The sequence below is a fragment of the Felis catus genome, chromosome E1 (assembly GCF_018350175.1).
Source record: "Felis catus isolate Fca126 chromosome E1, F.catus_Fca126_mat1.0, whole genome shotgun sequence".
Lineage (NCBI taxonomy): Eukaryota > Metazoa > Chordata > Mammalia > Carnivora > Felidae > Felis > Felis catus.
The window spans coordinates 25,251,974-25,279,664 of NC_058381.1; the positions used below are offsets into that span (position 1 = coordinate 25,251,974).

The following is a 27,691-nucleotide window of genomic DNA, read 5'->3' on the forward strand; positions in this document are numbered from 1 at the left end:
TCCATGCAGAAAGGGAATGTAAGAAAAAAAGTAAGTGAGGAAGAAAACATGATAAATTCTGGTAAGGATATACAGCATGTGAAGAACCTTGGGGAAATTCATTGAGTTTTTACGATTATGAGTGTAAAACTCAGGAGAGGTTTGAGGAGAGTCATCAGCATATAGGTAGCAATTAAAATCATAAAGAAAATTAAAGAAATTAAAGAAAAAAATTAAAATTGAAGAAAAAATTTAAAGAAAAATACTAAAAATATTGTTCTTTAATTTTTTTCTACTATATTCTTTACTTTTGTGTATATTTTTTCAAATTATATTTTACCATCATCATCTCATTTTAGTCTACTTCAGTGTATTCATTTTTTCAAATTCTCCAACGATTTCTTTTTTTTTCTCCCCCCACCCCCACCTTTTTTTCTCTAATCTGTCAAACCACTTTCAACACCCAGACCAAAACACACCTAAGATCTAGCATCATCTATTTGATTTTTGTGTCTGTGTGTATTTTTAATTTTTAATTTTAATTTCCTTTATTTCAATTTTTCTACCTCATTAATTCCTTTTCTCCCTTCAAAATGACAAAACAAAGGAATTCACCCCAAAAGAAAGAGCACAAAGAAACGACAGCCAGGCATTTAACCAACACAGATAAAAGCAAGATGTCTGAACCAGAATTTAGAATCACAATAATAAGAATACTAGCTGGAGTCAAAAATAGATTAGAATCCCTTTCTGCAGGAAAAAGAAGTAAAACATAACCAGAATGAAATTAAAAATGCTATAACTGAGCTGCAATCATGGATGGATGCAGCAGTGGCAAGGATGGATGAGGCAGAACAGAGAATCAGTGATATAGAGGACAAAATTATAGAGAATAATGAAACAGAAAAAAAGAGGGCGATTAAGGCAAAAGAGCACAATTTAAAAATTAGAGAAATCAGTGACTCACTAAAAAGGAACAACATCAAAATCATAGGGGTCCCAGAAGAGGAAGAGAGACAAATAGGAGTAGAAGGTTTATGTGAGCAAATCATAGCAGAAAACTTTCCTAGCCTGGGGAAAGACACAGATATCAAAATCAAGGAAGCACAGAGGACCCCCATTCGATTCAACAAAAACTGAAAATCAAGGCATATCATAGTCAAATTCACAAAATACTCAGGCAAGGAGAGAACATGAAAGCAGCAAGGGAAAAAAAGTCCCTAACATACAAGGGAAGACAGATCAGGTTTGCAGCAGACCTATCCACAGAAACTTGGCAGGCCAGAAAGGAGTGGCAGGATATATTCAGTGTGCTAAATCAGAAAAATATGCGGCCAAGAATTCTTTATCTAGCAAGCCTGTCATTCAAAATAGAAGGAGAAATAAAAAGTTTCCCAGACACACAAAAATTAAAGGAGTCTGTGACCACTAAATCAGCCCTGCAAGAAATTTTAAGGGGGACTCTCTGAGGGTAGAGAAGATATATAGATAGATAGACAGACAGACAGATAGATAGATAGATAGATAGATAAATACCAAAAGCAACAAAGATTAGAAAGGACCAGAGAACATCACCAGAAACTCCAACTCTACAAGCATCATAATGGCAATAAATTCATATCTTTCAGTACTCACTCTAAACATCAATGGACTCAATGCTCTAATCAAAAGACATAGGGTAACAGAATGGATAAGAAAACAAGATCCATTTATATGCTGTTTACAAGAGACCCACTTTAGACCTAAAGACACCTTCAGATTGAAAATAAGGGGATGGAAAACCATCTATCATGCTAATGGTCAACAAGAGAAAGCCGGAGTAGCCATACTTATATCAGACAATCTAGACTTTAAAATAAAGACTGTATCAAGATGCAGAAGGACATTATACCGTAATCAAGGGATCTGTCCAACAAGAAGACCTAACAATTGTAAAAATTTATGTGCCAAATGTGAAAGCACCCAAATATATAAAATAAATTAATCACAAACATAAAGAAACTCATTGATAGTAGTAACACCATAATAGTAGACTTCAACACCCCATTTCCAGCAATGGACAGATCATCTAATCAAAAAATCAATAAGGAAACAATGGCTTTGAATGACATACTGGACCAGATGGACTTAACAGATATATTCAGAACATTTCATCCTAAAGCAGCAGAATATACATTCTTCTCCAGTCCACATGGAACGTTCTCCAGAATAGACCATATACTGGGACACAAATCAGCCCTAAGTAAGTACAAAAAGATCGAGATCATACCGTGCATATTTTCAGACCACAATGCTATGAAACTCGAAATTAACCACAAGAAAAATTTGGAAATGTAACAAATACTTGGAGACTAAAGAACATCCTACTAAAGAATGAATGGGCTAACCAAGCAGTTAAAGAGGAAATTCGAAAGTATATGGAAGTCAGTGAAAATGATAACACCACAACCCAAAACCTCTGGGACGCAGCAAAGGCGGTCATAAGAGGAAAGCATATAGCAATCCAGGCCTTCCTAAAGAAGGAAGAAAGATCTCAGATACACAACCTAACCTTACGCCTTAAGGAGCTGGAAAAAGAACAGCAAATAAAACCCAAAACCAGCAGAAATAATAAAGCTGGAAATAATAAAGATCAGAGCAGAAATTAATGCTATTGAAACCAAAAAACAGTAGAACAGATCAAAGAAACCAAAAGCTCATGCTTTGAAAGAATTAACAAAATTGATAAACTACTAGGCAGTTTGATCAAAAAGAGAAAGGACCCAAATAAATAAAATCAAGAATGAAAGAGGAGAGATCACAACCAACACAACAGAAATAAAAACAATAATAAGAGAATATTATGAGCAATTATATGCCAATAAAATGGGTAATCTGGAAGAAATGGACAAATTTCTAGAAACATATACACTACCAAAACTGAAACAGGAAGAAATACAAAATTTGAACAGATCCATAACTGGTAAGGAAATCAAATTAGTAATCAAAAATCTGCAAAAAAACCAAGAGTTCAGGGCCAGATGGCTTTCCAGAGGAATTCTACCAAACATTTAAGGAAGAGTTAACACCTAATCTCTTGAAACTTTTCCAAAAAATAGAAATGGAAGGAAAACTTCCAAAGTCTTTCTATGAAGCCAGCATTACCTTGATTCAAAAACCAGACAGACACCACACTAAAAAGGAGAACTATACACCACTTTCTCTGATGAACATGGATGCAAAAATCCTCAACAAGATATTAGACAACCGGATCCAACAATACATTAAAAAAAGTATTCACCACGATCAAGTGGGATTTATACCTGGGATGCAGGGTTGGTTCAATATCTGCAAAACAATTAACGTGGTTCATCACATCAATAAAAGAAAGGACAAGAACCATATGATCCTCCCAATAGATGCAGAGAAAGCATTAGGCAAAATACAGCATCCTTTCTTGATAAAAACCCTCAAGAAAGTAGGGATAGAAGGAGCATACCTCGAGATCATAAAAGCCATATACAAGTGACCCAACACTAATATCATCCTCAATGGGGCAAAACTGAGAGCTTTTCCCTTAGGTCAGGAACAAGACAGGGATGTCCACTCTCGCCACTGTTATTCAACACAGTATTGGAAGGCTTAGCCTCTGCAATCAGACAACACAAAGAAATAAAAGGCATCCAAATTAGCCAGGAGGTCAAACTTTCACTCTTCTCAGATGACATGATACTCTATATGGAAAACCCAAAGATTCCACCAAAAAACTGCTAGAACTGATTCATGAATTCAGCAAAGTTGCAGGACACAAAATCAATGCACAGAAATCAGTTGCATTCCTATACACCAACAATGAAGCGACAGAAAGAGAAATCAAGGAATCGATCCCACTTACAGTTGCACAAAAAAACCATAAAATACCTAGGAATAAATCTAACCAAAGAGGTGAAAAATATACACTGAAAACTATAGAAAGCTTATGAAAGAAACTGAAGAAGACACAAAACAATGGAAAAATATTTCATGCTCACAGATTGGAAGAATATTGTTAAAATGTCGATACTACCCAAAGCAATCTACATATTCAATGCAATCCCTATCAAAGTAACACCAGCATTCTTCACAGAGCTAGAACAAATAATCCTAAAATTTGTATGGAACCAGAAAAGACCCCAAATAGCCAAAGCAATCTTGAAAAAGAAAACCAAAGCAGGAGGCATCACAATCCCAGACTTCAAGCTATACTACAAAGCTGTAACCATCAAGACAGTATGGTACTAGCACAAGAACAGGCACTCAGATCAATGGAACAGAATAGAGAACCCAGAAATGGACCCACAAACATATGGCCAACTAATCTTTGACAAAGCAGGAAAGAATATCCAATGGAATAAGGACAGTCTCTTCAGCAAGTGGTGCTGGGAAAACTGGACAGCAACATGCAGAAGAATGAACCTGGACCACTTTATTACACCATACACAAAAAGAAACTGAAAATGGATGAAAGTCCTAAATGTAAGACAGGAAGCCATCAAAATCCTCGAGGAGAAAGCAGGCAAAAACCTCCTTGATCTTGGCCACAGCAACTTCTTACTCAACACGTCTCCAGAGGCAAGGGAAACAAAAGCAAAAATGAACTACTGGGACCTCATCAAAATAAAAAGCTTCTGCACAGCAAAGGAAACAATCAGCAAAACTAAAAGGCAACCGATGGAATGGGAGACGATATTTGCAAATGACATAACAGATAAAGGGTTAGTATCCAAAATCTATAAAGAACTTATCAAACTTGACACCCAAAAAAACAAATAATCCAGTGAAGAAATGGGCAAAAGACATGAATGGACAATTCTCCAAGGAAGACATCCAGATGGCCAACCGACACATGAAAAAATGCTCCACATCACTCATCATCAGGGAAATGCAAATGAAAACCACAGTGACATACCACCTCACACCTGTCAGAATGGCTAACAGTAACAACTCAGGCAACAACAGATGTTGGTGAGGATGCAGAGAAAGAGGATCTCTTTTGCATTGTTGGTGGGAATACAAGCTGGTGCAGCCACTCTAGAAAACAGTATGGAGGTTCCTCAAAAGGCTAAAAATAGAACTACCCTAAGACCCAGCAATTGCACTACTAGGCATTGATCCACAGGATACAGGTGTGCTGTTTCAAAGGGACACATGCACCCCCATGTTTATAGCAGCACTATCAACAATAGCCAAAGCATGGAAAGAGCCCAAATGTCCATTGATGGATGAATGAATAAAGAGGATGTGGTATATATATACAATGGAGTATTACTCAGCAATCAAAATGAATGAAATTTTGCCATTTGCAACTACATGGATGGAACTAGAGGGTATTATGCTAAGTGAAATTAGTCAGTCAGAGAAAGACAAAAATCCTATGACTTCACTCAGGACTTTAAGAGACAAAACAGATGAACATAAGGGAAGGGAAATAAAAATAATATAAAAACGGGGAGGGGGGCAAAACAGAAGAGACTCATAAATATGGAGAACAAACTGAGGGTTACTGGAGGGTTTGTGGGAGGGAAGATGGGCTAAATGGGTAAGGGGCATTAAGGAATCTACTCATGAAATCATTGTTTCACTATGTGCTAACTAATTTGGATGTAAATTTTAAAAAATAAAAAATAAAAAAAAATTTTTTAAACCACAAATAAGCAGCACAATAAGTCAGAGACAAAACCACATAAATCAATGCTTACAGTATCTGCAGACAAAGAGAAAATACTCTAAGAATACTGAATAGGAATAGTTAAAACAAGGAAAACAAGAAAGTATAGTCTCCAAAGGACAAGAGAAAGGGACTGGTCTACAGTCTTGTGTAAGACAGAAAGGACCCAAAAAATAAAGACTGAAGAGTCCCTGGCACATAGATTAACATTCAATAAACGTTCATAGTAGCGAGAGAAACCTCATGGGTTTGACAACTTGGGATTCTCTCTTCCTCTCTTTGCCCCTCCTCAACCCATTCCCATTCTCATTCTCTCTCTCTCTCTCTCTCTCTCTCTCTCTCTCTCTCTCTCTCTCTCTCTCTGTGTGTGTGTGTCTCTCAAAAATAAAGAAATAGTGTGCCTGGGTGGCTCAGTAGGTTAAGCGTCTGACACTTGTTTTCTGACTCAGGTTTTCGGCTCACAGTTTGTGAGACTGAGCCTCTCATTGGGCTCTGTGCTGACAGCATGGAGCCTACTTGGGATTCTCTCTCTCTCCATGCCTGTCCCGCTTGTGCTTGCTCTCTCTCCTCTCTCTCTCAAAATAAACATTCAAAAAAATGAAAAAGTTAAACAAAAATAAATAAACTTGCCAAAATACTAGAAACAACTCCTTTGTCCATAAACTGGTGAAAAAATAAATGTCGTATATCCATACAAGGAATGGTAATCTGCAATAAACATAAAGAAATTACTGATTAATGCAACAACATAAATGAATCTCAAAAATGATACTGAGCAAAAGAAATCAGACACAAAAGAACATACACTGTATGACTACATTATATCAATATCTTACAGAGGCAAAACTAGCTATGATGACAAAGACAACTAGTAGCTAACCAATGATGAAGTAAAGGGTGTGTGGGTGGGACTGTAGGGAACAGACTGCAAAGAGGTAGGAGGCAACTCTTCTGAGGTGATGGAAGGGTTTTATATATTTGACTGGGGTGGCAATTACACAAGAGAAACATTTGTCAAAACTTATTAAGCTGAATACTTAAAATTTGTGCATTTTATTATATCTAGATTATATTTCAATAGAATAGACCTTTAAAAAATGAATAGCCAAAAAGCACCAAATATTGAGGAAGATTCCAACAAGGGAAGGTACCAAAACAAACAGGGGTGAGAGGAATGAATAGAAATAATGGAGAAAGAAGAAAACAATTACTAAAAACCTCCAAATAATCTTAGAGAAGGATAAAAAGAAAATTATATCCAAATAAGTACCAAAAGTCTATGGCCATACCACCCTGAACACACCTGATCTTGTCTGATCTCAGAAGCTAAACAGGGTCGGGCCTGGTTAGTAGTTGGATGGGTACCAAAAAATGTAACAATGAGAAAGTAACAATAATCTCTTGAGCCTTTTCCCAGCCAACTATAAGAGAATGTTCTACATCAAAATGAGAGGATAAACAAAAGAAAGAAAAGGGACCTAGGAAACACGGACTCCAGCATGACAGAAGTAAAGGGAATCCCTGGGCTGATTATGATATGACACCCCAGGATGACAGCTATACAGGAGGCCTAGAGGATAAGACCAGATCAAAAATGAAGAAGGGCTCAAGAAAAAAAAAAGAAAAACAAGGAGGACAGGACAGTAAACCAAAGACTCTAACCACAGTGGGAATAGCTTTAAGAAGCATTTCACCTTCAAAAAATAAATCTCAAGGACTAATTTTACTTTAGGTTTTTCTTAACAACCTAGAAAAAAAGAGGAGAAGCATTTCAAAGTACAGTTGAACCTTGAACAATACAGGTTTGAACTGCATGGGTCCACTTACACATGGACTTTTTTCAATAAATATATTGAAAAATTTTTTAGAGGTTTGTAATTTGAAAAAACTCACAGATGAGCTGAAGAGCCCAGAGATATTGAAAAAATTGAAAAGGTATGTCATGAATGCATGAAATATATGTAGATACTAGTCTATTTTATCATTTACTATCATAAAATATACAAAATCTATTAAAAAAAGTTAAAATTTATCAAAACTTACACACACAGTCTGTACATGGTGCCATTCCAACTGACAAATGTAAACAAATGTAAAGATGCAGTATTAAATCATAACTGCATAAAACTAACTGTAGTAATACTGTACTACTGTAATAATTTAGTAACCACCTCCTGTTGCTATTGCAGTGAGCTCAAGTGTTAAGACTGTCTGCTTCAAACTCTATGTGATGCTAACCATTTCCACACGAACAGTTCATCTCTCCAGTAAACTGTGTATCACAGTAAAAAGTGATCTCTCATGGTTCTCATGTAGTTTTCATCACATTTAGTGCAAAACCATAAGCCTTGAATGACACCAAGACCCACACAAAGTGCCACTAGTGATGCTGTAAGTGCACCCAGACTTTTCAGAGAAAAGTCTGAAAAAGCTGAATTGCTTGATATGTACCACAGATTGAGGTCTGTAGCTGCGGTTCCCCTGATTTCAAGATAAATGAATCCAGTATAAGTACTGTTGTAAAAAAAGAAAAGGAAAATTCATGAAGCCATCACCACATCTGTGCCAGCAGGAGTGAAAACCTTGAACTTTTTGTGAAATACTTTTTGATCTTGTATTGAAAATGCAGCTTTTATGTGGGTGCAGGTTGCTAACAAGAAAGGCATACCTGTAGACTCAAGATTCTTCAATTCAAGAAAAACTGAAGTCCTTATATGACAACTTACAGCAAAAGGAAGGTGAAGGTTCTAAAGCAAGCTGAAGAATTTAATGCCGGCAAAGGACGGTTTGAGAATTTTAGAAAGACGTTTGGCTTAAAAAATGTAAAGATAACAGGAGAAGCAGCTTCTGCTGAGCAAGAGGCAGCAGATGAATTCTCAAATGCCATTTAGAAAATCACTGAGAAGGATATCTGCCTGAACAAGTTTTTAATGCAGACAAAAGTGCCCTATCCTGTGAAGAAAATGTCACAAAGAACATTTATTAGTAAGGAAGAGAAACAAGCACTAGGATTTAAGGTGGGAAGAGATAGGCTAATTGTACTGTTTTGTGCAAATGCAGTAAGGTTCATGATCAGCAACTATAAAGTTGCTAACACCTGAGCCTTGAAAGGAAAAAGATAAACATCAGCTGCCATCATTTGGTTGTAGAGCAAGAAGTCTCTGGACAACAAGAATCCTTTTTCTAAACTGGTTCTACCATTGCTTTGTCCCTGAAGTCAGGAAGTACCTTGCCAGTAAAATCTACTTTTTAAAATTCTTGGGGACACCTGGGTGGCTCAACCAGTTAAGCGTTCAACTTCAGCTCAGGTCACGATCTTATGGTTCGTGAATTCGAGCCCCACATCTGGCTCCACGATGACAGCTTAGAGCCTGGAGCCTGTTTCGGATTCTGTGTCCCGCCCCCGACCTCAAAATTAAACATTAAAAACAATTTTTAATAAAATAAAATTCTTTTGATTCTCATCTTTATTAAACTTTGGACAATGGACCCTGTGGTCAGGGCTGCTATTGCTGCTGCTCCTGGCAACAGGACAATACTAGTGCCACTCATACCACCTGTGCCAAATGCATTCTGCACAGTTTTTCAGCCTCTGTGTCAGCATGCCTTGAGTCAGAATCTGGCATGTGGTCACCAGAGTGGTGGAGCCTCACGCCATGTCCAACTTCAAAAATGTCTGGGAAACTGGGGTTTCCCCTCTTATGGACGAAGGTGGTCTCTACCCCTATTAAGAGTCTTTAAAAAAAAAAAGAAAAAGAAAAGACTCTTCAAGTGTGGAATCCCTTACACAGGAAAAGGGGTACAAATTCTGGGGGCGGACACTGGAATTGAGGAATGGAAAAACAATGACAAATTTCAATTTTTGAAGCAGTGATCTGAGACTAGAACTTGGTAGTCTCAGGTTTGCTTAGAGGAATGAGTGACTAATCACATTTTTCAAATAAAAAAAATTCTTCTGATATTGAACCCCATAACTTTACCATCAAAGGTGTCAAACAGTCTACTTGCCCCCAAACACAGTATCTCTAATTCAGCCTCTAGATCCAAGGGGTCAGGTCATTGAAGACCTTTAAGGCTCATTACACACAGTACTCTGTGAAAAGGACTGTCAATGCTATGGAAGAGATCCCCGATAAGAGAGGACATCACCTCTCTCTGTCCCAAAAATAAATAAACGTTGAAAAAAAAAATTAAAAAAAAAAAAAAAGGGGGCGCCTGGGTGGCGCAGTCGGTTAAGCGTCCGACTTCAGCCAGGTCATGATCTCGCGGTCCGGGAGTTCAAGCCCCGCGTCAGGCTCTGGGCTGATGGCTCAGAGCCTGGAGCCTGTTTCCGATTCTATGTCTCCCTCTCTCTCTCTGCCCCTCCCCTGTTCATGCTCTGTCTCTCTCTGTCCCAAAAATAAATAAACGTTGAAAAAAAAAATTTTAAAAAAAGAGAGGACATCATGAGGGTCTGGAAAGATTACACCACTGAAGATGTCATCATTGTTACACAAAAAGTAGTGAAAGCTATCAAAGCCTGAAACAATAAATTCCTGCTGGAGAAAACTGTGTCTAAATGTTATGCATGACTTCACAAGATTTACAACAGAGCCAATCAAGGAAAACATGAAAGAGTCTGTACATATGGCAAAAAAGGTGGGAGATAAAGAGTTTCAAGATAGGGATCTTAAAGAATTTCAAGAGCTAAGAGACACCACACCACAAGGCAGAATTTGATGGAGACACGTTGATGGAGACACATTGATGGAGGTAAGTGTTTCCAAACCAATGCCAGATGATGAGAAAGAAGAGGTAAAAGAAGCAGTGCCAGAAAACAAATTGACATTAGACAATTCAGCAGAAGGATTTCAATTAGTCAAGACTGCTCTGACTTCTTTTTTGACCAGGACCCTTCTATGATACCATACCATGCTGACGTCTCCTGTATGACATTTTTAGAAAAATGAAAAGGCAAAAAAGTCAGATGGAAATTATAATGTATTTCCATAAAGTTACATTGAGTGTGCCTGCATCTCCTGCCTCTTTCACTTCTTTCACCTCTTCTGCCTCTGCCACCCAAGACAGCAAGACAAGCCCTCCTCTTCCTCCTCCTCAGCCTATTCAACATGAAGAAAATGAGGATGAAGATCTTTATGACGATCCACTTCCACTTAATGAACACTAAACAATTATATGTCATAGTTAATACACTTATCTTGGGGCACCCGGGTGGCTCTGTCAGTTAAGTGTGTTTGTGAGTTCAAGCCCTGTGTCAGGCTCTGCATTGACAGTGCAGAGCCTGCTTGGAATTCTCTCTCTCTCCCTCTCTCGCTCTCCGCCCCTCCCTGCTTGTGCTCGCTCTCTCTCTCTCTCTCAAAATAAACAAACTTAAAAAAAATTAAACTTATCTCTTGTATATGTGTCTTCATGTGAAAATCAGTAACTGTACAGCAAGAACTGTAGATGTTTCTGTGTCATCATAATCATCGAACTATTCACCATGTAGAACATCGTGTGCAAAAAACTCATGTGGAAGTGGATAGCCTATCTTTATGATGACATTTAATATAAAATCAATAATGTATCAATAAAGTTTTCTTACTGTTTTATAACTTTGCTTTCAAAAAACTATATTACATACAGTATGTCTCTCTCATAATTGGAGAAACTTCATTATCAGACTATCTATCACAGGGTTGTTTTTTTTTTAATGTGACAATGCTTCCAATACTGTATTATGAATAGGACTACAATATTGTATGCCACAAAAATTTCATAATGATTCATTCATTAGAATGAATTCTTTAGGAGTACCTGAGTGGCTCAGTCAGTTAAGCATCTGACTTCAGCTCAGGTCATGATCTCACAGTTTGCAAGTTCAAGTCCACATCACAGAGCCTATTTTGGATCCTCTGTCTCCCTCTCTCTCTGCTCCTCTCCTGCTCATGGCTCTCTCTCTCAAAAATAAATAAATATTTTTTTAAAAACTGAAGAGAAAAAAAAAGGAATTCATTAGGGTAGGCTACTGTGAAGCAATCATACCAGTAACACCAGGCTACCACAAAGCAATCATACTTGATGCTTCTTCACTACAAATGAATGAATCATTAAACCTGTAAATATGAATGTCTTTTTCATATTATCATTTTTGATGCCTAAATGTTAGGAATACATATAACATCTACAATGTTTTATATCAAAAAAGAGAATATTGTTGTAGATACAGACAATTCATCTTGTAAACATATGACACAAACTTAATACCAATAAATACAATATAGTGCTATAAATGTACTTCCTCTTCCTTGTGATTTTCTTCTTTTTTTTTAATGGTTAAGCCCTTTTTTTTTTCATCTTTATTTTTGAGACAGAGAGAGAGAGCAGGGAAGGGGCAGAGAAAGAGAGGGAGACACAGAATCTGAAGCAGGCTCCAGGCTGTCAGCACAGAGCCCAACATGGGGCCCCAACTCATAAGCAGTGAGATCCTGACCCGAGCCAAAGTGCTTAACCGACTGAACCACCCAGGTGCCCCTCCCTGTGATTTTCTTAATAATATTTCATTTTTGCTAGCTTACTTTATTATAAGAATTCAGTACATTATATATATAACATACAAAATACGTGTTCACTGTTTGTGTAATCAGTAAAGCTTCCAGTCAACAGTAGTTAAGATTTGGGGGAATCAGGGACACCTGGCTGGCTCAGTCAGTGGAGCATGCAACGCCTCATCGCAGGGTCACGAGCTCAAGCCTCACACTGGCTAAAGATACCACTTTAAAAAAAATTTGGGGGTGGGGAGTAGGGATCAAAGTTATATGTGAATTTTCGACTGCACACGGGGTCTGTGCCCCTAACCACCAAGCTGGTCAAGGGTCAAATGTATATCTGTAACATTCCGCATGAAAGTTAAGAAACCAACCAAAATCTTTTTGAAAGCTATAGGGACAGAACTGTAATCCCTCCTCAAACAGGAAGTGTAAGAGAAGACAAGAGAACACCAAAGGCAAAGAATAAGGGAGAAATTTTCTCATATCAAAACAGATTTTCAAGGAAATTTAACACAAATCTCATCTAACAAAAAGCCTTGGTGATTTCAAGACATCTCAGTTTTTAAAATACTCAATTGGTAAGAATTAGCAACTCACAATCAAATATCAAGATCTGGTAATAAAAAGAAAGTACTGGATAATCACTTTCTGATTGTAGCACAAAAGAAGTAAAAGCAATTACACAGAAAGGGCAGATACTGGAACAGAGATAAAACAAAGATTATGGTATTAACCACTGAAACAATCCTTCCAGTAAAAGCATTCTGAAATGCAAATCATAAAAATTATAATATTAAAAGCTACTGGGGGCGCCTGGGTGGCTTAGTCGGTTAAGGGTCCGACTTTGGCTCAGGTCATGATCTCACAGTTCGTGAGTTCGAGCCCCGCATTAGGTTCTGTGCTGACAGCTCAGGGCTTGCTTCGGATTCTTTGTCTCCCTTGTTCTCTGCCTGTCCCCCACTCACACTCTCTCTCTCAAAAATAAATAAACATTAAAAAAAAAATTTTTTTTAAAGCTACTGAACTCTTATCATATGCCCAAACACTGTGCTATGCAATGCGGAACACAAACCTTCAAGGAATCCATGGCTAAGAGACAGACTCATGAATAAATAATGACAATATAGTAAATATAAAAGACATAGCTGGGCACATAGGAAGAACACCTAAAAAGAGAGAACAAGTGCTCTAAAACTACACTAGTACACACAACTTACAGCAAAACAGCAGCATCTAGTGATTACTTCCATATACACTTTCTATAAAGGTCTCTATTGTGAATTCTTCCTACATTTCATCACATATAGCATGACATTCTAAAAACCTATCCGACCTGTAATAAACCTAATATAGCAACTTATCAACATAAACAGCCTAACCACCACTTACAATGTTTTTAAGAGAAAACTGCAGTACTCTGTGATAAGATTTACAGGTTTTATCAATTGACTGGGACTAATGTAACTGGACTTGAGTTAACTATGATGAGAAGGACAATAGATAAGTAACTTCTGGAATTCCCCTTGTGCTTTAAGGTCATCAACCTCCCCATCTGGATGGGAAAATGAAAAGTCCTCAGATGTAGACAATGGTGCAAGTTGCCAATCTGGGCTTCCTGGACACTCTCCCATCCCAGATTTTCCCACCCTCTCCCATCATTTGGTTTTCTGAGCAGGGCAAAGGCAACAAAGTACTCTGGTGAGCTAAGGGGAGAACACTGAATTCACTCCAAGCAGTCTGTGTCCTGCTGAAGAACTACATCTTCAGGGTAATGGGTGCTAACAAGAAACCCATGTTTCTTCGGTACTCTCCACTATTTCTAAACCACATTCCCTCTGATCCTTTACCAACACTATTAATAGATATTATCTAAATAAATGAAAATACATGCATAATTCCAACTGAAAAGGCCAGAAACATCAGCTATCTCCCCTACACCTGACTATTCTCAGATCTGACACTGACATTGGAAAGAAAAGTTGTATTAATAAAAATATTCAGTGGCTCCTTTGTTCTTGAATAAAAGTTCAAGCATTAGTAAAGAGTGATGATGCAAAGCTCAAAAACTGAAATGCCTACAGGGATGAATGAGGAGGGCAATACAAATGATGAAGTGGGCCAGGTGGGGTATGTGGAACCCTAGAGAACACATACCTACAGGGTGCAGCTGCTTCTAAGTTCCAGGCATTTGCTGCAACGTAGCAATGAGGAAACCAAGAATATGATGTGTGTGTGTGTGTGTGTGTGTGTGTGTGTGTGTGTGTGTGTTTGTGTGAAAGCTCTCTCCTTTAAAAGCGTTGGCAACTAACTTTTTAAAAATTTTAAACAAGATGCAGTTTCGATATGTCTAGCCCACTGCCACATTTGATAACCTCTGGCCAAATGGTTAAGGGCAGAAAGAAAACATATGTGTGTTTCAATTGAACAAGGTCACTTACTAGCTATGAGAACATGGGCAAGTTCCTTAATATCTGTACCTACTCTTCTGTAAAATGAATATAGACATATGGAGTTGACAAAGACAAGAAAGTAACGGATACTCAACAAATTATAGTCTGGGAGGAAGGGATTTCTAGCAGTAATGAGGGTGTACCTTGTTCATTTTCTATTCCTAACTCTGGAAAAGGTATGAAAATGAAGACTGGAAAAAGAAGGTACAAAGCCAAACAACAATAAATTTTTCTGCCCTTATCCTCTTTCCTCCTTACCATAGACCAATATTACCATCCCAGCTGACCCAGCTACCGCCTAACACTGGAACAAAGGGGAAGAAGAAAGAGCGCAGAAGAGGAAGAAGGGAAATATCAAGAAGGCGACAACTTCTTCAGCTCTTGACAGACAAGCATAAGGGAAGGGCTATTGTCATTCATTGTAATGAACGTATCAAAACCACTGTGTTAGATTAAAGCATGAGTGCTGTCTTACTCAAAGCCAAGTAAGTCATATTACTAGGAGTATTCATCAACGCCCTAAAATATAAAAGGTCATTAACATTCCATAAAATTATAAACAAAATCATCCTTTGTCAAAACAATTTTGCTACCAACATTACATAAAAGAAGCAAGTCAGGAGTCAGTTCACATTAATAGATGAAAAGTTCAATCTGGTAAGTCAATCTGTATTCACTGGCTACAGGCTGGGCTAAATATGATATTTACTCAAAGCATGCATACATTCTCTTGCTCTATTTTATTTATCTACCAAAGCTCCTAATCAATCATACAAAAGCTGCTTGAACTAAAGTCACCAAGAATTCAATATGTACTCATTTTAAAAATATGACTACTTTGCAACAGATTACAGAATGGGGCTTATTATATCTAACCCATAGATAAAACACAAGAAGTACTTCAGAGTTCACGAAATCCAAGACATCTCTAGAGGGTATTTTTAAATTTGTTTTTAAAATACAAACAAGCAGAAAAAGCATTTCATTGTCTAGCAGTTTTTAGTTACATAGTAATCCAAGTATATTCTGGGTGGCCCATAACACATGAAATATAAAAAGTAAACAGATCTGTGTATTTCACCTAATTTATATATAATTGGCAACAGTGTGCTGGGTTCTATGGGGGATACAAAGACAAGGTATTGTCCTCGGTGTTTTGTTTTGTTTTGTTTTTTGTCTTTGTACTTGGTTTTAAAAGCTTAAAATCTGCCAACAAATACTTGAGTTTTATTCTGGTGAGAGTGTGAAAGAAGTATAACAAGGTGTAAACTTTGTTAAATGGGAATTCAAATCTGAAAGCAATTTAAAGAGTAAATTTAAGAGTTCTATTAAGTGTTCAGTGCTCATATAGACACAACTTTTTCCACACTGAAAAAAGTTTACATTTTGAAAAAGAAAGCCTAGAGAGCCATATATCATCAACCCTCATACAAACCCACCCCGTCTCATTTTATTTCATTTTCTGATAACAGAGGAGAAGGAAGAAGGGTCACTGGACCTCAATTTGAGATTTCCAGGATTATGGAAAAATATTTACCAAAATGCCTACCATCTATCTGCTCCCTGGACAAAGAAACAATGCAAGAGAGAGAAAGAAGACAAGATTGAGAAAGGGAAGAAAAACATTAAGAAAGTTAACAAAGCTGAAGAGAAAGATTAGGTAGAAAATATTAGACAGGGGTGCCTGGGTGGCTCAGTCAGTTAAGTGTCTGACTCTAGATTTTGGATCAGGTCATGATCTCACAGTTTGTGATATCAAGTCCCACACTGGGCTCTGCGCTGGCAGTACGGAGCCTGTTTGGGATTCTCTCTCTCCCTCTCCCCCCAAAAAATAAATAAATTTTAAAAAATATATAAGAAAAACATGCAAAGGAAATCAAATACATTTCACTGGTATATGTAATAAAAAGTTGAAATGACAAGACTGTCACTTCTGCTATAGTCACAAGCCTATCCAGATCTAAGAGGAGCAACCAGAGATTCCGGTTTTCATGGGGAAAGTGTCAAAGTCCTACTGTAAGCAGCAAGTGGGATGGGAGATACTGTCATAGTCATTTTTTAAAAATATAATCTGGGGGCACGTGGGTGGCTCAGCTGGTTAAGTGCTCGACTTCACCTCAGGCCATGATCTCATGGCTAAGGGGTTCGAGCCCTACACCAGGCAGTCTGCTGTCAGCACAGAGCACGCTTTGGATCCTCTGTCTCTCTCTCTGTCTCTCTGTCTCTCTGTCTCTCTCTCTCTCTCTCTCTCTCTCTCTCTCTGCCCCTCCCCCACCTCTCTCTCAAAAATAAATAAACATTAAAAAAATTTTTTTTAAACAGGGGCTCTTGAGTGGCTTAGTCAGTTAAGCGTCCAATTTCAGCTTAGGTCATGATCTCATGGTTCATAAGTTTGAGCCCCACATTGGGTTCGGTGCTGACAGCTCAGAGCCTGGAGCCTGCTTTGGATTCTGTCTCCCTCTCTCTCTGCCCCTCCCCTGTTCATGTTCTCTCTCACTCTCAAAAATAAACATAAAAATTGTTTAAATGAACAAAAAATTTAAAAATATATGTATATAATCTGCCATATAATGAACACTAAATATTTGTATTAAGTTTTCTTTTTTCCATAGGCACTTGAAGAATTCACTCCCCTTTTAAACATTTACAAATCTTTGCAAGACAAGTTACATACATAGGTACTAAAGAAAATAGTACTTAACAAAAAAGAAGTGCTACTAAAGAAGCCAACCATACCATTCTCCTTCAGAAATACTCAACCATTATAGTAGATTACATCTAGCCAAAAACAGAGCGAAAGGCTTAAGCTTCCAAGCTAACATCTTAGAAAAGGTACAAAATCAAAAGGGAGGAGAAGACAGAAGAAAAACATGTGATATGCTACCCAACTGGGAGAGATCAAAATCCCATCTGTACTACACCTAAAGGTACCATTTCAGAAATCAGAAGTAACCTAGTCTTAAAGAAAAAAAGGAAGGAAAGGGGACTGCAATTTATTTCTTCACAAAGAACTTCAGTATCCAAGATCTATTAAAAGACTAAGGAGGATGGGAATGCAAGCTGGTGCAGCCACTCTGGGAAACAGTATGGAGGTTCCTCAAAAAGCTAAAAATAGAACTACCCTACAACCCAGCAATTGCACTACTAGGCATTGATCCACGGGATACAGGTGTGCTGTTTCGAAGGGACACATGCACCCCTGTGTTTATAGCAGCACTATCAACAACAGCCAAAGTATGGAAAGAGCCCAAATGTCCATCAATGGATTAATGGATAAAAAAAATGTGTGTGTATATACGTATACACACACACACACACACACACACACACACACAATGGAGTATTACTCAGCAATCAAAAAGAATGAAATCTTGCCATTTGCAACTACGTGGATGGAACTGGAGGGTATTATGCTAAGTGAAATTAGAGAAAGACAAAAATCATATGACTTTACTCATATGAGGACTTTAAGAGATAAAACAGATGAACATAAGGGAAGGGAAATAAAAATAATATAAAAACAGGGAGGAGGACAAAACAGAAGAGACTCATAAATATGGAGAACTGAGGGTTACTGAAGGGGTTGTGGGGGCGGGGAATGGGCTAAATGGGTAAGGGGCACTAAGGAATCTACTGAAATCATGGTTGCTCTATATCCTAATTTGGATGTAAATTTTTAAAAATAAAAAATAAAATTAAAAAAAAAACTTTTTAGTGTTAAAAATTACAAAATACTGACAGAAATTAAAGAAAATCTAAATAAATGGAAGTAATCAACCATAAAAAAAAAAAAGACTAAGGAGTAAAGAGGCGGGGGAGGGAGGAGGGGGGTGGGAAGAGGGAAAGGGAAGAGGGGAGAGGGAGGCAGAAGAAAAGACATGTAGTCCAAGGCAAAAGGATGAGAAAAAGTAGTCTAGTTTCAAGCGACTCCCATATCTAGATAGATTCTAGAGCCTTTTTCCCTCAGAGTTTAAGTGAAACTTTTCTCTTTTCCCTTAGTCAACTTCACTTCTATAATGAGTTATGACTTAGCAAGGCAATGGACACACTGTTCCTGGGAAAGAAAACCAAAGATGAAACAGAGCTAGTGAAAGTTGTAGCTAAGGATAGATTTTTTAAAAAGGTAGGGGTAAGCATAACCTGAAAATAATCCATTTATAAAAATTCATTTACAAAGCAGAGCTATCGAGACTAATTCTGTTTAACTTTGTTTTAAGCAATAAGTACCTTCAAATCAATCAACTAGGAATTTCAGAAATTTCTCTAATTTTATCATTTTAATGTAGGGATGCCTGGGTGGCTCAGTCAATTGGGCTCTTGATTTCAGCTCAGGTCATGATCTCACGGTTCAAGCACTGCATTGGGCTCTGCATTGACAGTGCAGAGCTTGCTTGGGATTCTCTCTCTCTTTCTCTCTCTGGCCCTCCCCTCCGTGCTCTCGCTCTCTCTCTCTCTCAAATAAACTAAAATTTAAAAAAATTAATGTTGTAGTCTGTATATCCTATTTATTCATTATCAGTAGTTCCTAGAGGCAATTCTGAACTGCATGTGGCCTAAAAGCATAACAACATTCCTCCTTTTTTAAAATTGTACTTTTAGGGGCGCCTGGGTGGCTCAGTTGGTTGAACGGCCGACTTCGGCTCAGGTCATGATCTCATGGTCCGTGAGTTCGGGCCCCGCGTCGGGCTCTGTGCTGACCGCTCAGAGCCTGGAGCCTGTTTCGGATTCTGTGTCTCCCTCTCTCTCTGCCCCTCCCGTGTTCATGCTCTGTCTCTCTCTGTCTCAAAAATAAATGTTAAAAAAAAAAAAAAGTAAAAAAAAAAAATTGTACTTTTACCTGATTTTTCTCAACAGTCATTTATTAAATGCTACTATGTGTCAGGTACTATCAAGATGAATAAGACCCAGTTCACACATTCTAATACTTCAAATTTTAGTAGGGAAGATTGGCACACTCCAAATAACTGCAATACTAGATAGGAAATGTTAAAGCAGAGATATTAAAATGGAGTCCCAAAATAGGGAGTGATTAATTCTGAGTTGGTGACTAAGAAAGGGTTCCAAGAGGTATTGATTCTTGGGGTGCCTCAGTCGGTTGAGCATCTGACTCTTGATTTCAGCCCGAGTCATGACCTCAAGGGTCGTGGGTTCCAGCCCCGCATCAGGTTCTGTGCTGACAGTGCAGAGCCTGCTTAGGATTCTCTCTCTCCCCCTCTCTCTCTGCCCCTTCTCTGCTCTCGCTCACTCTTTCTCTCAAAATAAATAAATAAACTTAAAAAAAAAAAAAGAGGTGTTGATTCTTTAAGGGGATCACCTGACCAAAACAAAACAAAACAAAAAGGCTAAAAGGTATTCCATGCAAGAAAAACACATATAACAGAATGAAGCAGCACAGATAATCAGGGAACTGCAAATAGTTTGATATAAATGGAGTATACGGTGCAAGAAGCAGAGCTACAGGGATTGAGATTGGAAGGACAACTGGCAAAAAACAGAATCCTACTTTATTGAAGGTGATAATGTTCCCAACTAAAAACTACTATACTTTCCAGCTTCCCTTGCAACTAGAAATGGCCAATGAAATGTAGACAAAATTGCTAGGGAGGACCTCTAAGAAGACTCCTGAAGGGGCACCTGGGTGGCTCAATCAGTTAAGCGTCTGACTTCGGTTCAGGTCATGATCTCATGATTCTCGGGGTCAAGCCCTGCAGGGTTGTGAGTTTGGGCTACATACACACACTCACATAAACATATACTCAAAGGCAATCCTGGTGAGGTTCAGAAAGAAAGCTACAGATAAAGTCTTTACCATCTTAAAGAATATATCATGAACAAGGGTGCCTGAGCCTCGGTGGCTCAGTCAGTTAAGCTTCTGACTCTTGATTCTAGCCTGGGTTACAATCCCAGATCCCCCAGTTGAGGGATCCAGCTCCATGCTGAGCATGGAGCCTGCTTGGGATTCTCTCTCTCCCTCTGTCTCGGCCCCTCCCCTGCTTGAGATCTCTCTCTCTCTCTCTCAAAATAAACATTTAAAAAAGAATATATCATGAATAGAATACAGGTTAGGAATATGAACATTAAAGGCCATTCTGGTGAGATACCAGACAGAAATGAGGAACGTGTTACTGGAAACTGGAGGGGAGATTATCCTTGTTAAAAAATGGCAAAGAATTTGGCTAAACTATGTTCATGTTCTAGTGTTTTCATAGAACACAAAACTTTTGAGTGACAAAATTGGATATTTAGCATAGAATATTTCTAAGCAAACTGCTGAAGACTTGTTTTCTCCTTACAGCTTTTAGTAAAATGTGAGAGGAAAGAGATTAAGGAACTGGTAAGCAAAAAAAGACTTGAAGATTTGGAAAATGCTCAGCCTCTCCATACTACAAAAAATGATAAAGCTTATTATTCTAAAGAGAACACTAAGGGTGTGGCTGAACAACTATTTGGTAAGAATAGTGTGGATGTGAGCCACAAATTTAATCAAACCACCTCAGCAGTAGCCAGGAATAAAGATGGGATCATAGAAGCAGAAATCCTGCCAGTTGGGACTAAAGGGAACAGAAAAAAAATGGGATAGAATGAAAGACAGCTGTAAGACTTCTGGGATTCTACAGGATGAGACAATAGAGTTATCCAGCTTTGAATATGAATTATCCTTCAAGAAAAGAGCAGACTGACCCCAAAGGTGATACAGAGCTACTAGGGCTACCACCCCCACCACAGGTCCAGAGGGCAGGTCTGGTTCCTCCTCATTTCAAAAGGTGAAGCCTCCTAGGTTTGGGAGTGGGGAACCAAGAAGCCACCACCCAGTGCCTCAAGAGCAAGGCCATGGCCCAGTACCCAGGAGCAGAGCTGTTCCACAGAACCATGAGAGAGGCACTGACTTCCCAATGGACCTGGAGACCAATGCTCTAAACCAAAGAGGATTTTTCCCAAAAAATAACAACTGATGGAATTTGCCTTGCTAAGTTTTGAACTTGGAAAGTTTGCCTCTTTCTTTCCAATTTCTTCCTTTTGGAACGAGAATGTGTACCTTGTTCTGTCCCACTACTATATTTTGGAAGCATCTAACTTTGTCTAGATTTATAGGTTCAACAGCTGGAGAAATTTTCCCTCAGGATGAGTCCTATCTCCAGTTTCAACCATGTCTGGATTTAGAGAATATTTAGATGTGACTCTAGGCTTCAGACTTTAGAAATGATGCTGGAATGAGCTAAGATTATGGGGGCTATCAGAATAGAATGAATGGATTTTAGATGCAAGGAGAATATTAATTTGGAGGACCAGGGGTAGAATGTTATTGACTGAATTTATATGTCCCCCAAAATTCATGTTGAAGCCCTATACCCTATCTAGGCTGTATTCGGAGCTAGAAAGTAAGGTTAAATGAGGCCATAAAGGTGGGGTCCTGATCAGATAAGGTAAGATTAGCGTCCTTATAACAAGAAACACCAGACAGCTTGAGAGTTCAGGCACAGGGAGGAAAGGCCACGTGGAAACTCACATAAGGAAGCCATATGCAAGCCAGAAACAAAGCCTTCCTTCACCAGAGGCCAAACCCTGCCAGAACCTTGATCTTGGACCTTTCAGCTTCCAGAACTGTAAGATAATTAATTTTTTTAATAGTTAATTTTTAAAGTTTATATATTTACTTTGAGAAAGAGAGAGAACATGAGGAGGGGAAGGGCAGAGAGAGGGAATCCCAAGCAGGTTCTGCACTATCAGCGCGAAGCTCAAACTCACAAACCATGAGATCATGACCTGAGCCAAAATCAAGAGTAGGACTGAGCTACCCAGGTGCCCCTAATTTCTGTTTTTTTAAGCCTTCTCGTCTATAGGATGGCAGCCCAAGCAGACTAACACAATTTCTATAGTGCCAGTAATAAATAGGTCAATTCCACCTTTCTGATTTAGATGGAGACGCTTTTAAATGGCTTTTGCAGGGTCATAAGAAGAAATTAAAGCTCACTGTCCTTGAACAGAAAATAAAATATGTACTTTAATGATGGCACCAAAAACACCCAGTATAAAAGAAAGAACAGTAGAATGTTCATCTCTCTTACAATTTTTTTGTTGTCTATAACAGTAGTTATCAACCTTTTTCTGTGGTGCCAGGATGGATGTTTTCATTTTATGGGCAATCCCTGAACCTTACCTGTAACTACACTCTTTTCACTTCCGGTCAAGAAATCATATGTATATGTGAAATACAGGAACGGTAATCCACACTTGGTATGCTTTTTCCCCCCAAAGTTCAGTACTTTGTATTACTCATTATATGGCTATAAAATATTCCACAATAAGCCATGGTATGGTACTGGTGTTCTATACTCCTATTATGTACTGCTTTATTAACCTTTCTTCCAAAGGTAAAGTCTTATCTCTCCAAGTAGATTTTAAGTCTCTCAAAAGCAGAGACTAGGTAAAATCTATTGTTTCTCTCTCACAGAGACAAAGTAGTGTCTTGCATTCAGATTTACACTAAAATATAGGAGTTGCTGTTTTGCCAGTTTGGTTCCAAAGGAATGGATAAAAATTTAACAACTTCTGAATCAGAGGATAACCACAGAGGTAAACAAACACCGGGAAATATGCTTTTCACTGCCAAAGCTAAATAAGAATTTCCAAACACAGACGAGACAAAAAGCAGAAAGTAGCAAAGAAATCACAACCAACATTAATTTATAAATATGCCTGGTGAACTTACCTACCAAAAGACTCTCTGGCAGGCTACCTACAGCAAAAGTTACTGCAAAGCCACTTCAGGTAAATAATAAAGTGTATCCCAGATGGAATATCTCAGACAATAGACAGCCTACTAACATTAAGTTTTTTGCCACTGGTGACTTTGTCGAGGACACAACTTCACCAGAATTTGAGAATGTATCTCAGGCTAACTGGTATCGTAAGTTTTTTCTTATGAAAAAGGGTAAAGCAAAGTTAAAGGGTTAAACTCTCGCACATATTCATAACCTTTAGTCAAATGGCAAAAAATTGAAAATTCTGAAACTTGCCTATTATTTGTTCTATAAACTAAAATCTCTAACAATATATATTGATCACCTCCTTCAAAGTAGACCTTCATTTTTCTTTTTTTTTTTCCCCAATGTTTGTTTATTTTTGAGAGAGAGAGACAGAGCGTGAGCAGGGGAAGGACAGAGAGAGAGGAAGACACAGAATCTGAAGCAGGCTCCAGGCTCCGAGCTGTCAGCATAAAGCCCACCAAGGGGCTCAAAGTCACAAACGTGAGATCATGACCTGAGATGCTTAACTGTGACTGAGCCACCTAGGTGTCCCAAAGCAGACCTTCATTTTAATTCTAAATTGGTTAGTATGAATTTTAAGGGTTAACAAAAAGTGTACAAGGAAATTACCTCTAAATAAGACAATGTAAAAAAATAATTTTAGTAATTATATATTTATTCTTCTAAAAAGATTAAAGAACTTCTGAGAGCCACCATTTTCCACAATACCTCCATAATGCAGGGAAGAAGTTTCCAATTTTTATACGTGAGACCAAAGGACTAATTTCACAAATAAAAGACAATGCTAACACTATAACTACTGATTTTGATCCCTAAGCAATATTACCCTCAAAAAAAGTAATGGCTCATAGGATTTATTACAATGTTTATACAAATTGTTTCTGTGGTCAATAATGGTAGATTTGGTTATGGTCGTACCTACAGGCCCAAAATATAAACTCTTACTATAGTTTAAATTCAATGAACTTTATACTTATTCTGAATTCTGTCCATCAAAATACACAAAATTGAGATCATTAAAATTCCACTGCTAAGGGACGCCTAGATGGCTCAGTTGGTAAAGCGTCCAACTCTTGATTTCAGCTCAGGTCATGATCTCATGGTTTGTGGGATTGAGCCCCACATGGGACTCTGCACTGGCAGCGCAGAGCCTCTTTGGGATTATCTCTCTGTTCATCCCCTGCTCACACTCAAATATAAATAAATAAGCTTTAAAAAAAAAAAAATTATGCTGCTAAGACCCCTGACCAATCCAAGAAACAATCATACCAGATTCGAGAGTATTAACTACATTGCTTCTGAATATCTATACCTCCATGTCTCACAGGAAGATCTCTAAGTATCAGGCTCTTCATCTTCTTTGAAAGCATGTATTAGAAAGGCAGAGAGGGCTGCCTGGGTGGTTCAGCTGGTTAACTCACGGTTCATGAGATCAAGCCCCGTGGCAGAATCTGCACTGTCAGCTCAAGCCTGCTTGGGATTCTTTCTCTTCCATTGTCTCTGTCCCTCCCCAACTTGCACACACGCGCTCTCTTTCTCTCTCTCAAAATAAATAAACATAAAACAAAAAAAGAGAGCCCAACTGAGAGACAGAAAAAAAAAAAAAAAGACTTAAAAGAGTACTTCATAAAAGAGGATACCCAAATCAATAAACATTAAAAGAACATCAAATGTTGGCAAGGATATAGACAACTGGAATTCTTATTCATTGCTAGTGGGAATGTAAAATGGTATATCTGCTCTGGAAAAAGGTTTACCAATTTCTTATTAAGTTAAATATATACCTGTCCTATGAACTAGTAATTTTACACTATTTACTTAGAGTAATGATAACATATGATCCCAAAAGATTTATACAAAATGTTCAAAAGATTTATACAAAGTGTTCACAGTAACTTCATTAATGAAAGTCAAAACCTGGAAATGACCCAAACATTCATGAATAAAAGAAACAACAAAAAAAAAAATGATACATTAACATTATAGTATACTATTCTGCAATAAAAAAAAGAAAAACCTGATACATTTAAACAACGTGGATTAAGCTCACCGGGCAAAAGAAGGCTGGTTTTGAAAAGTATAAAATCTGCCTACATGAAAAACCAATAAACCTATCCCAGATGCATAAGAACAGTCCTACAGATACAAATATCACCAGCTCAGGGCACCTGGTGGCTCAGTCAGTTAAGCGTCCAACTCAGGTCATGATCTCATGGTTTATGAGTTTGAACCCTGCCTCGGACTCAAAGTTGACAGCATGGAGCCTGCTTGGGATTCTCACTCTCCCTCTCTCTTTGGCCCTCCCTCTCTCTCTCAAAAATAAATAAGCTTAGGGGTGCCAGGTGGCTCAGTCGGTTTCAGTGTTTGACTTCAGCTCAAAGTCATGATCTCACGGCTTGTGAGTTCGAGCCCTGCGTTGGGCTCTGTGCTGACAGCTCAGAGCCTGGAGCCTGCTTCTGATTCTGTCTCCCTCTCTCTCTGCTCCTCCCCTGTTCACTCTCTCTCTCTCTCAAAAATGAATAAACATTAAAAAAAATTTTTTTAAGAAATAAGCTTAAAAATATATATATCCCCAGCTTTTCACAAATCAACAAAAATTCCCTAAAAATAACTCATCCCTCTATATGACTAATTTTATTGTTATTGTGCTTCATCTAGTATTCCACAGTATTGTTTTACTGCAAACGTACAGTATTTCAGCTAAAACAATGACTTAAAATTTCTGAAAGCTACAACCCTAGAAACCTAATTAGCGTTCATAACACTGTTTCTATGGAGAAATAAATGTAAAATTCTGTGAAAATTAGTAAAAGGAAACATCATTTATAATGGAGTCTAGAGGCCAGCAGGGGGTGCTCTCATGCCCAGTACTCTTGTCCATTGCAGACCCAACAGGAAGAGAGGAACTTGACAGGTGGATACTACTCTACTATCCTGGCAGAAAGAAGGAAGTTTTTTTCCTGCCCAACAACAGCCCAGCCAATGAGACACAACTCAGCCAATGAAAAGCCACTAAGAACGCCCAGTTTCCACTAATGGACTTATTTATAACAGCCCTCCCAACATTCCTCCTTTCCTCTATAGAAAAGGGTATAACCTATCCTTTGTTCTGCAGACAAGCCATAGCTTGTTTGTCCTGGATTGCAATTTTCTGCTATTCCTGAATAAAGCTATCTTTTGCTGGTAAAATAACTGGCAGTTTTATCTTTAAGGTTAACAATTCTGAATAAACTTTTAGAACTTAATCTATAGAGTACTTAAACTAGGCTCACTCTTAGATTTAAAAAAATGAGAACAAAAAACACATGTTCTAATAGTTTAATCCAATATATTTCTCTAACCTCATTAAATCAATAGTACAAATCTAATCTTCGATAGTGAACAAGTCTACCAAAATTACATTTTCACAAATCCCTTTAAGTATTCACAGTATTTTGTTTTGACTCTAAACTCAAACATAGAAACACAGCCTTTTGAAGGTAAAGCCAAAAATAACCATCTCTCCAAAGTTTCCAAAATATCTATTAGAAAAAGAATGGTAAAATATAAACAACTGAACACAAAAGGAGAAATAATACACAAGAAATCCCACAATATAAAGAGAAATTTCTATAAATATGACCCAGGAAAAGCACAAAAAGCAAACTAGTGATTAAATTATGGTTAGCATGATGGGGCGCCTGGAGCCTGCTTCAGATTCTGTGTCTCCCTCTCTCTCTGCCCCTCCCCTGTTCACACTCTCTTTCTCTTAAAAATAAAATAAACATTAAAATTTTAAATTGTGGCTACCATGAGTAGATTGCAAAGCTAAGTATAGATACATTAATTTAGTAGAAAAGAACAAGTTCTGGACTAGATCTGTATATCTAATATAACAAGGAAAGTATATAAAAGACAATGGCTACTTGAAATATGTAAAAATGTATAGGAAGCAATCAGAAAAAAATCAGTTACAGGTCAAAACCTCACAACTGAAAAATGGTACTAGAAAAATGTAGATAATGCAAAATTCAAAGGAGAACATCAGTAAAGTAAGGCAAGGTTTAATAAAGGCAATGTTACTCCGTACATCACAAACATCAAAGGCCACTGAAAGTAGATGAGAACAGGATATTGATGAGGAGAATACTTCCTAAGGCTTTGATTCTACCTTCTGGGGCATCTCAGAAACTGACAAAATATAGCTTATAGCATGGTTATAAGACCAGGAACAATGTCACTTAACAAAATAATCTAAAATGTTCCGACAACTCTGGTTTCTCTTCAGACTGAATAAAC

At 37.9% G+C, this 27,691-nt stretch overlaps 1 protein-coding gene and 1 long non-coding RNA gene across 3 annotated transcripts in view; one reads left to right on the forward strand and one right to left on the reverse strand.

Annotated features, from left to right (window-relative positions):
- Nucleotides 1-15,119, forward strand: part of LOC109494292 — a 124,639-nt gene extending 109,520 nt beyond the window's left edge. Inside the window, exon 2 of the long non-coding RNA XR_002149027.2 lies at nucleotides 14,909-15,119. This is a non-coding gene — a long non-coding RNA (uncharacterized LOC109494292). The remainder of the gene's footprint in view (nucleotides 1-14,908) is intronic.
- Nucleotides 1-27,691, reverse strand: part of USP32 (ubiquitin specific peptidase 32) — a 242,241-nt gene that overhangs the window by 173,150 nt on the left and 41,400 nt on the right. The window lies entirely within an intron of this gene.